Below are 7,389 nucleotides of genomic sequence, written 5' to 3'. Positions count from 1 at the left end.
ACTTGTTTAAAGAAAAAAGAATCCACGATTAAAAATTCATAGTCAATATAAAGTATGCGTATGCATATGAATAAGGGATACATAACTTTAGTTCGAAAAAAAGAAATTTGTGATACAATGTGCAAAAACACCACCGAATTAATGAGGAAAAAATGATAATCTGTTTTGTTATTTATGGTGGTTAAAGGGAAAAACAAAATTTGTCTTAAGGGAGCATGGACATTTTTGTTCTATATGACTCGATTCTTGAATGATTTATGTAAAACTTATATTACATCTACTTAATACTAATTTCATTAGAATGAAATGGGCACACTATGTCTATTACTCTATGATGAATACTCATATTGAATCTTACAATCATCGTACGTATGGCTTTACAAACCACTTTTTTTATTCATTTACTATTAATATAGAATACTTTTATATTAAGTAATGGATGGTAACTATATGAATGATCAAAATGGCTGGTTTCTAATAGAATTTTTTTGCTCCTAAAAAGTGCTACAAAAATGTATTTTGAAAACCAAGAGAAGTAGATATTCTTCCATCTAGAAAATTATTTGATATCTAATTTTATTAATCTTTTATTGTATGAATGGATTATAGCTCCACATTTATAGCTGATAACTCAAATGGAGTCTTTTTTTTTCCCGATGATTGGTAGTGATCGATATTAATAACTTTGTTTAATAATAAAATGAATTCTTCTTCAGAGAAGTGTTCCCGGCTAGTTAGCTAATTTTCTTTGCAATAACATTAATCATAACTTATAGTTTCTCATATCGAAATAATGATGGTTTCTTTATAAATAACATGACTTCCCAAGATAAGATAGAGAATGTGAAAGGCTAAGAGTGCACATTTATTCATCATAATGAACTAAAGAGACATAGAAGTGAGGGTTCAAGAAGGTGATGTTTATGAGAGACCTTATGAATCTAAATCTCATGTTTAAATATGTTATACATGTTTAGTGGTAATGATATATTATATTTATTTTTCAAAAAAACATGTTTGTTGAATATTTCATGATTATGTTATTATGATATGAATAAAAGAATTTAAGAATAATATGGTTCTACAACTTTTGAAAAATAATCTTGTCATTTGTATCGTAAATATATTTGTTATATAAATTATTTAAATAAATCTTATTTTTTTTTTAATTTTTTATTTTTAAAATAGGGTCTTACTATAGTGCCAATGTAAACATACTTATCAATTTCTACGCAATCCATGACCCAAATCAAATTTTATGATATTTTTAATTCAAATCCTTTGACATCGGGAGCACCTTAGAAAGCTAGAACGAAACTATGTTTCTGATTCATGATCCCCCATATGATTATTATTTTGTTGGACTTTAAAATTTTAGGGGAGCGAGAGAATAGATTAGCTAATCGCTTGACTCAAATACATTGAACTAAGTAAATGGCAGAGTACATTTTACTTTGGTGATTACACTAGTGAGAAATGGAACAAAATTAATATGATTGAATTTGCAATGAATATTCTTCCCTCTCCAAAGAAGAAAATTTATCTAAAATAGAAGATCAACAAAATAGGTTATTGATGGAATTGAACATAATAGGAGAAACCAAAAAAGGAGAGCACTTTTTCATGTTGTTTCATTTGGTTAAAGAAGAAATGACCAAACTTGAGTTGGATCTTCAATTGGAAGATAACCAAATAACTCAATCAATTTGAACCTAAAAGGCTACTCAAATTGCAAGGTAGAGTATCATTTAAAGTATTTTTCTATAGAGAAATGTTTATTAAAATTTCAATGAATTCTATTTCAATAGTTATTTTTGTTGTTAATTTGATTACTTTTCCAAGCTACTTGGAAATCAAATATTGTAGTGGATAAGAAATTGTTGAAGCTATAAAAAAAAGCGACCATGAATAAAAGTCTCTTAAACCTTGTTTTTTTTGGGTGATAGATATTATTGCGGTGGAGATGTAATCACCACAAATCTAAAAAAATACAACATTTCTATATAAAAATATATGTTGAAAAAAAAAGACATGACCAAGAAAAATCAATATAATTTTGAATTCAAACATTCAATTCTTTACATTAAAAATAACAATATTGTTGACACTAAAATCACTACTTTCTTTCAATACTAGATTAATGGACAATAAAAATTATTTTTTAGATTTTTATCATAATGTCAATAAGGTAGAATGGATAATAAGCCTCACGTTTCTCTTTAGAGAAGGTCTTTGTGTTGAAAATATTAGAGAGGAAAGGGTTCCTTGATTTGTACCTTAATCATAGGAGCTAGAACAAGTTCCTTCTTGTGCATGGCTAGAGTTCCTAAAATTAAGAGATTCCCTATAAATTAAAATGAGTTCCTATAATTTATTAATCAACCCCTAAAAAATAGGATGAGTAAGGATACAATTAACTGATGTGCTGAAATCGAAAGTCAAGTTCTTGAATTTCTAGTGCGAGTTGATTGAGGAAAGACACAAGTGATTGTGTTTCAAGTGGTTGATTTGAAATGGGATTAGTTGTATGAACAATCAACTCATGCTAACTCAATTATTCAAAAAAGAAATCCTTAATTACAAATTCACTAATTTTAGCCATTTTAATTTCCTTTAAAAGGGGTAATGGAGACATAAGTTTAATCATTATTTTGGTGAGCACGAGTTCATGAGACCTAGCAATAGCAAGCACAAGTTTGTCCATGGAGATTGTAAGAGGAAGAGTTTGCAAGAGAAGCCTGTGCACATATTGGTAGAGGGCAAGAAAGATCAACAGTCTTGCGAGGGTTTAAAGCTCAAAACAAGAAAGAAGGACAAGTGTGTCTTTCATATTGAAACAATTGTATGTTGTAAAAGATTAATAGCTTAGTTTTTCTATGAATAAAATTCTCATCAAGCAGAGGGTTTTCCTAGTTGAGTTCCCTAGAAAATTATGTGTTTTTGAATTAAGTGACAGTGCTTTTATTTTTGTTCCTATTTTGCTACATCTAGTAGGGAAATTTTGTGTTTATGTGAGAAGAAAATTTACTTTAGATTTCTCATATTTGTAGATCATAATTTTGTGGATTTTCTACATGGTATTAGACTTGTGAATAAAATTGACCAACGCACATATTTTAGATTTGAGGAAAGTGAGAATAGGGCAGATATGCCATAGTGACATGACAAAGTTTTGTGCCCTAGGAGCAACATTCTGGAGTAGCTAGAATCTTGATAAGTGTGTAGTCCTTGAAGTCCACATGTACAGTGATCATTGAAGGACTAATGAGTTGTTAATAGGGAGATTTGTGGAGCCCTAGTTTATTGGGTTTGTAGATGGCCAAACCACTAACGAGAGAGAAAATTCACAAGGCCTTATGACAAAAATTCTTAGTGGAGCTACAGGCCTGCTAGTGGGGTTGATTAGTGAGCTAACGTTCAGTGACACATAAGGAGTTGGGATCATTAATAGTGGAAGATTATGGAGTTGGAGATGCACACTTTCTGAGGCAACAAAATTTTCAGTGATAACAACAGAGGAGGCAAAGAAACTTCCAAATGTGTTTAAAAGAACATCCTTCCACATGACTAGGAACAAGAAGTGTTTCAGGGACCTAAAGGAGAAGGACATGCAAGTTCGTATTGAGCTAGGAGATAATGGTTAGTGTGCAACTAGAGGAGTTGGTACTGTCAATTTTGAGAGGGATCTAGGTAATCCTATTCATCTCAAAGATGTTCTTTGCGTTCCAGGATTGAGGAAAAATCTTGTTTCTCTAGCTACCATTGAGGAAAACGAATATGATATCATCTTCGGTATAGGTAAGGCATATCTCCAACACTTAATTTCTAGATGTAAGAAGCAGATAGGTGTCAGGGTGAAGAATCTCTAAAAGTTGCAGGTATAGATAGGTGAAACGTTGAGCAAGAAGGCATGGAGAGCTCAAAGTAGAGAAGTGGTGGTTGAGTGAGAGCAAGATAAAGTTCTCAACATGGAGCCTCAACCAGTATCTTAGTGTCAGGCTAAGCTAGTTGCAAGTTGGGCTGAACAACAGGATGATGATGATGAGGAACATATCCTAGGGAAAGTGGAGGCAACCACTCAATCAGAGACTTACAGCATAGAGAGAGTTCGAGCCAAGTGGGAGGAGGATTTGGTTAAAGAAGATCATAAGAGATTTGACTCCTCCATTATCACTTCCAGCTAGAGGAATCATCCACAAAGGTACACAGGGTACATGACACTAACGACTAAAGTGTTGGACTTGCAAAGAGTGGTGGGAAAGAATACATCTTGAAAGGAGGAGGGAACTCGTCTAGTTTAGAGGGAGTAGCTGCATCAACAAATAACTTGGTATTGTTGAAGACACATCTAAGTGGACAAGGTTCTTCCAAGAACACCTTCCTCAATATATTAGTGAGAAAATGGTTCCTTGATTTGTGCTTTAATCGTAGGAGCCTGAATTCCTTCTTGTGCATGACATGAGTTCCTAAAATTCTATAAATTAGGACGAGTTCCTATGATTTAGGAATCAATCCATAAAAAATAGGATGCAGTTAATTGATGTTCTGAAATTGAAAGTTGAGTTCTTGATTTTCTAGTTTGAGTTGTTGAGGGAAAACACAAGTGATTTAGTTTCAAGGGGTTGAATTGAAATAGGATGAGTTGCATGAGCAGTTAACTCATACTAACTCAATCAGTACCATTTTCCAAAAAAATAAAAATTGTTGTATATTTAGTACTTTTGAACTCAGCAAAGGCTTGATTTCTTAGTGATCTATGATTACTGCTAGTAAATCTGAAAGGAAAATTTGATTTTATTTACGAGAGATAAGGTATTTTTCATGGAATTCTTAGTGATTTATGACTAGAAATCTGAAAGGGCAATTTGATTTTATTGAGGAGAGATAAGGTATTTAAGGAAAAGAAAGGCAACGTGATATTTCTGATAAACATTTTCCTTTTTTAATTATTGTTATGAACATTTTTTTATTTTTTTATTATTGTTATGAATATTTTTATATATATAATTGAAATATAATAATTATTTTGCTTAAAATATTTACAATAAAAATTATAAAAAAAATTATAAAGTATATTTAAAGTAATGTTGTTAATGAAAATCCCATCAATTCTTTTCAATTAAGTAGGTTCAAGTGAAACTTACAATTTTACCATTTTTGCATACAAGTTTAAAATTCCGATGATTTTTATATTTATATTTTCATTAATATTTTGAATTGTGTTTAATTAACTAAAAAAAATATAAAATTTAGAAATAAAATCTTTTCAATTATGTAATTGCAAGTAAAACTCACAATTTTACATTTTTGCGGACAAGTTTAAAATTCTCATGATTTTTATATTTATATTTTCATTAATGTTTTGAATTGTGCTTAATTAACTAAAATATATAAAATTTAGAAATATATTTATATTTTCATTAATATTTTGAATTGTGTTTAATTAACTAAAAATATATAAAATTTAGAAATAAAATCCTTCTATCGATTCTTTTCAATTATGTAGTTGCAAGTAAAACTTACAATTTTACATTTTTGCGGACAAGTTTAAAATTCTCATGATTTTTATATTTATATTTTCATCAATGTTTTGAATTGTGCTTAATTAACTAAAAATATATAAAATTTAGAAATAAAATCCTTCTCCATATACATATTGATAGAGATTATGGTTTTGCAAATCAATGTACCAAAGCCTAGAAAATCTACGAAATTCTTATCTACTAATATGACTAATTTGAAATAAAATTTATTCTCACATAAACACATAATTTCTCTACTAGATGCAACAAAATAAGAACATAAATAAAAGCAGAGTCACACAATCTGCTAATGTGGACAATTTGAAATAAAATTTATTCTCACATAAACACAGAATTTCTCTACTATATGCAATAGAATATGAACAAAAATAAAAGCATAGTCACACAATTCAAAAACATAGAATCATCTAGGGAATCCAAGTGGGAAAACCCTTTGCTTGATGAGGAATTTATTGATAGAAAAAATTAAGCAATTGATCTCTTACAAAAGACAGGTGTTTCAATCTCAAAGACACACTTGTCTTTCTTGCTTGTTCTAAGCTTGAAAGCTTTGCAGGATTGTTGATCTCAATTGCCCTTTACCAATCTATCTACAAGATTCTCTTACACTCTCTTCGTCTCACAAGCTCCACACACAAACTTGTGCTTCCAATTTCTTTGTCTCACCAACTCGTGCTCACCAAAACAATAATTAAACTTGTGCCTTTGTTCATCCTTTTAAAGGAAATTTGAATGGTTAAAATTAGTGAATTTCTAATTAAGAAATGATTTTGTGACTGATTGAGTTAGTATGAGTTAACTGCTCATGCAACTCATCCTATTTCAATTCAACCCCTTGAAACTAAATCACTTGTGTTTTCCCTCAACAACTCAAACTAGAAAATCAAGAACTCAACTTTCAATTTCAGAACATCAATTAACTGCATCCTATTTTTTATGGATTGATTCCTAAATCATAGGAACTCGTCCTAATTTATAGACTTTTAGGAACTCATGTCATGCACAAGAAGAAATTCAGGCTCCTACGATTAAAGCACAAATCAAGGAACCATTTTCTCACTAATATATTGAGGAAGGTGTTCTTGGAAGAACCTTGTCCACTTAGATGTGTCTTCAACAATACCAAGTTATTTGTTGATGCAGCTACTCCCTCTAAACTAGACGAGTTCCCTCCTGCTTTCAAGATGTATTCTTTCCCACCACTCTTTGCAAGTCCAACACTTTAGTCGTTAGTGTCATGTACCCTGTGTACCTTTGTGGATGATTCCTCTGGCTGGAAGTGATAATGGAGGAGTCAACTCTCTTATGATCTTCTTTAACCAAATCCTCCTCCCACTTGGCTCGAACTCTCTCTATGCTGTAAGTCTCTGATTGAGTGGTTGCCTCCACTTTCCCTAGGATATGTTCCTCATCATCATCATCATGTTGTTCAGCCCAACTTGCAACTAGCTTAGCGTGACACTAAGATACTGGTTGAGGCTCCATGTTGAGAACTTTATCTTGCTCTCACTCAACCACCACTTCTCTACTTTGAGCTCTCCATGCCTTCTTGCTCAACGTTTCACCTATCTATACCTGCAACTTTTAGAGATTCTTCACCCTCACACCTATCTGCTTCTTACATCTAGAAATTAAGTGTTGGAGATATGCCTTACCTATACCGAAGATGATATCATATTTTTATTTTTTTGGAAAATGGTACTCAATGGTATTTTTTATGAATATAATAATATGGATTTTATATTTTGTATTTATTAATTATCTTTAAGACAAGTGATTATTTTTTTTAAATGATTTATTTGAAATATAAATACTAAAAAATTATTAAAATTAAAAGTTTCTAAAA

Source organism: Pinus tabuliformis, chromosome 6 (genome assembly GCF_031772625.1).
Source record: "Pinus tabuliformis cultivar Carrire ecotype Pingquan chromosome 6, CPIR1, whole genome shotgun sequence".
NCBI classification, from domain to species: Eukaryota; Viridiplantae; Streptophyta; class Pinopsida; order Pinales; family Pinaceae; genus Pinus; species Pinus tabuliformis.
The sequence above is the reverse complement of the archived record's forward strand: the minus strand, read 5'-3'. Positions refer to the sequence as shown.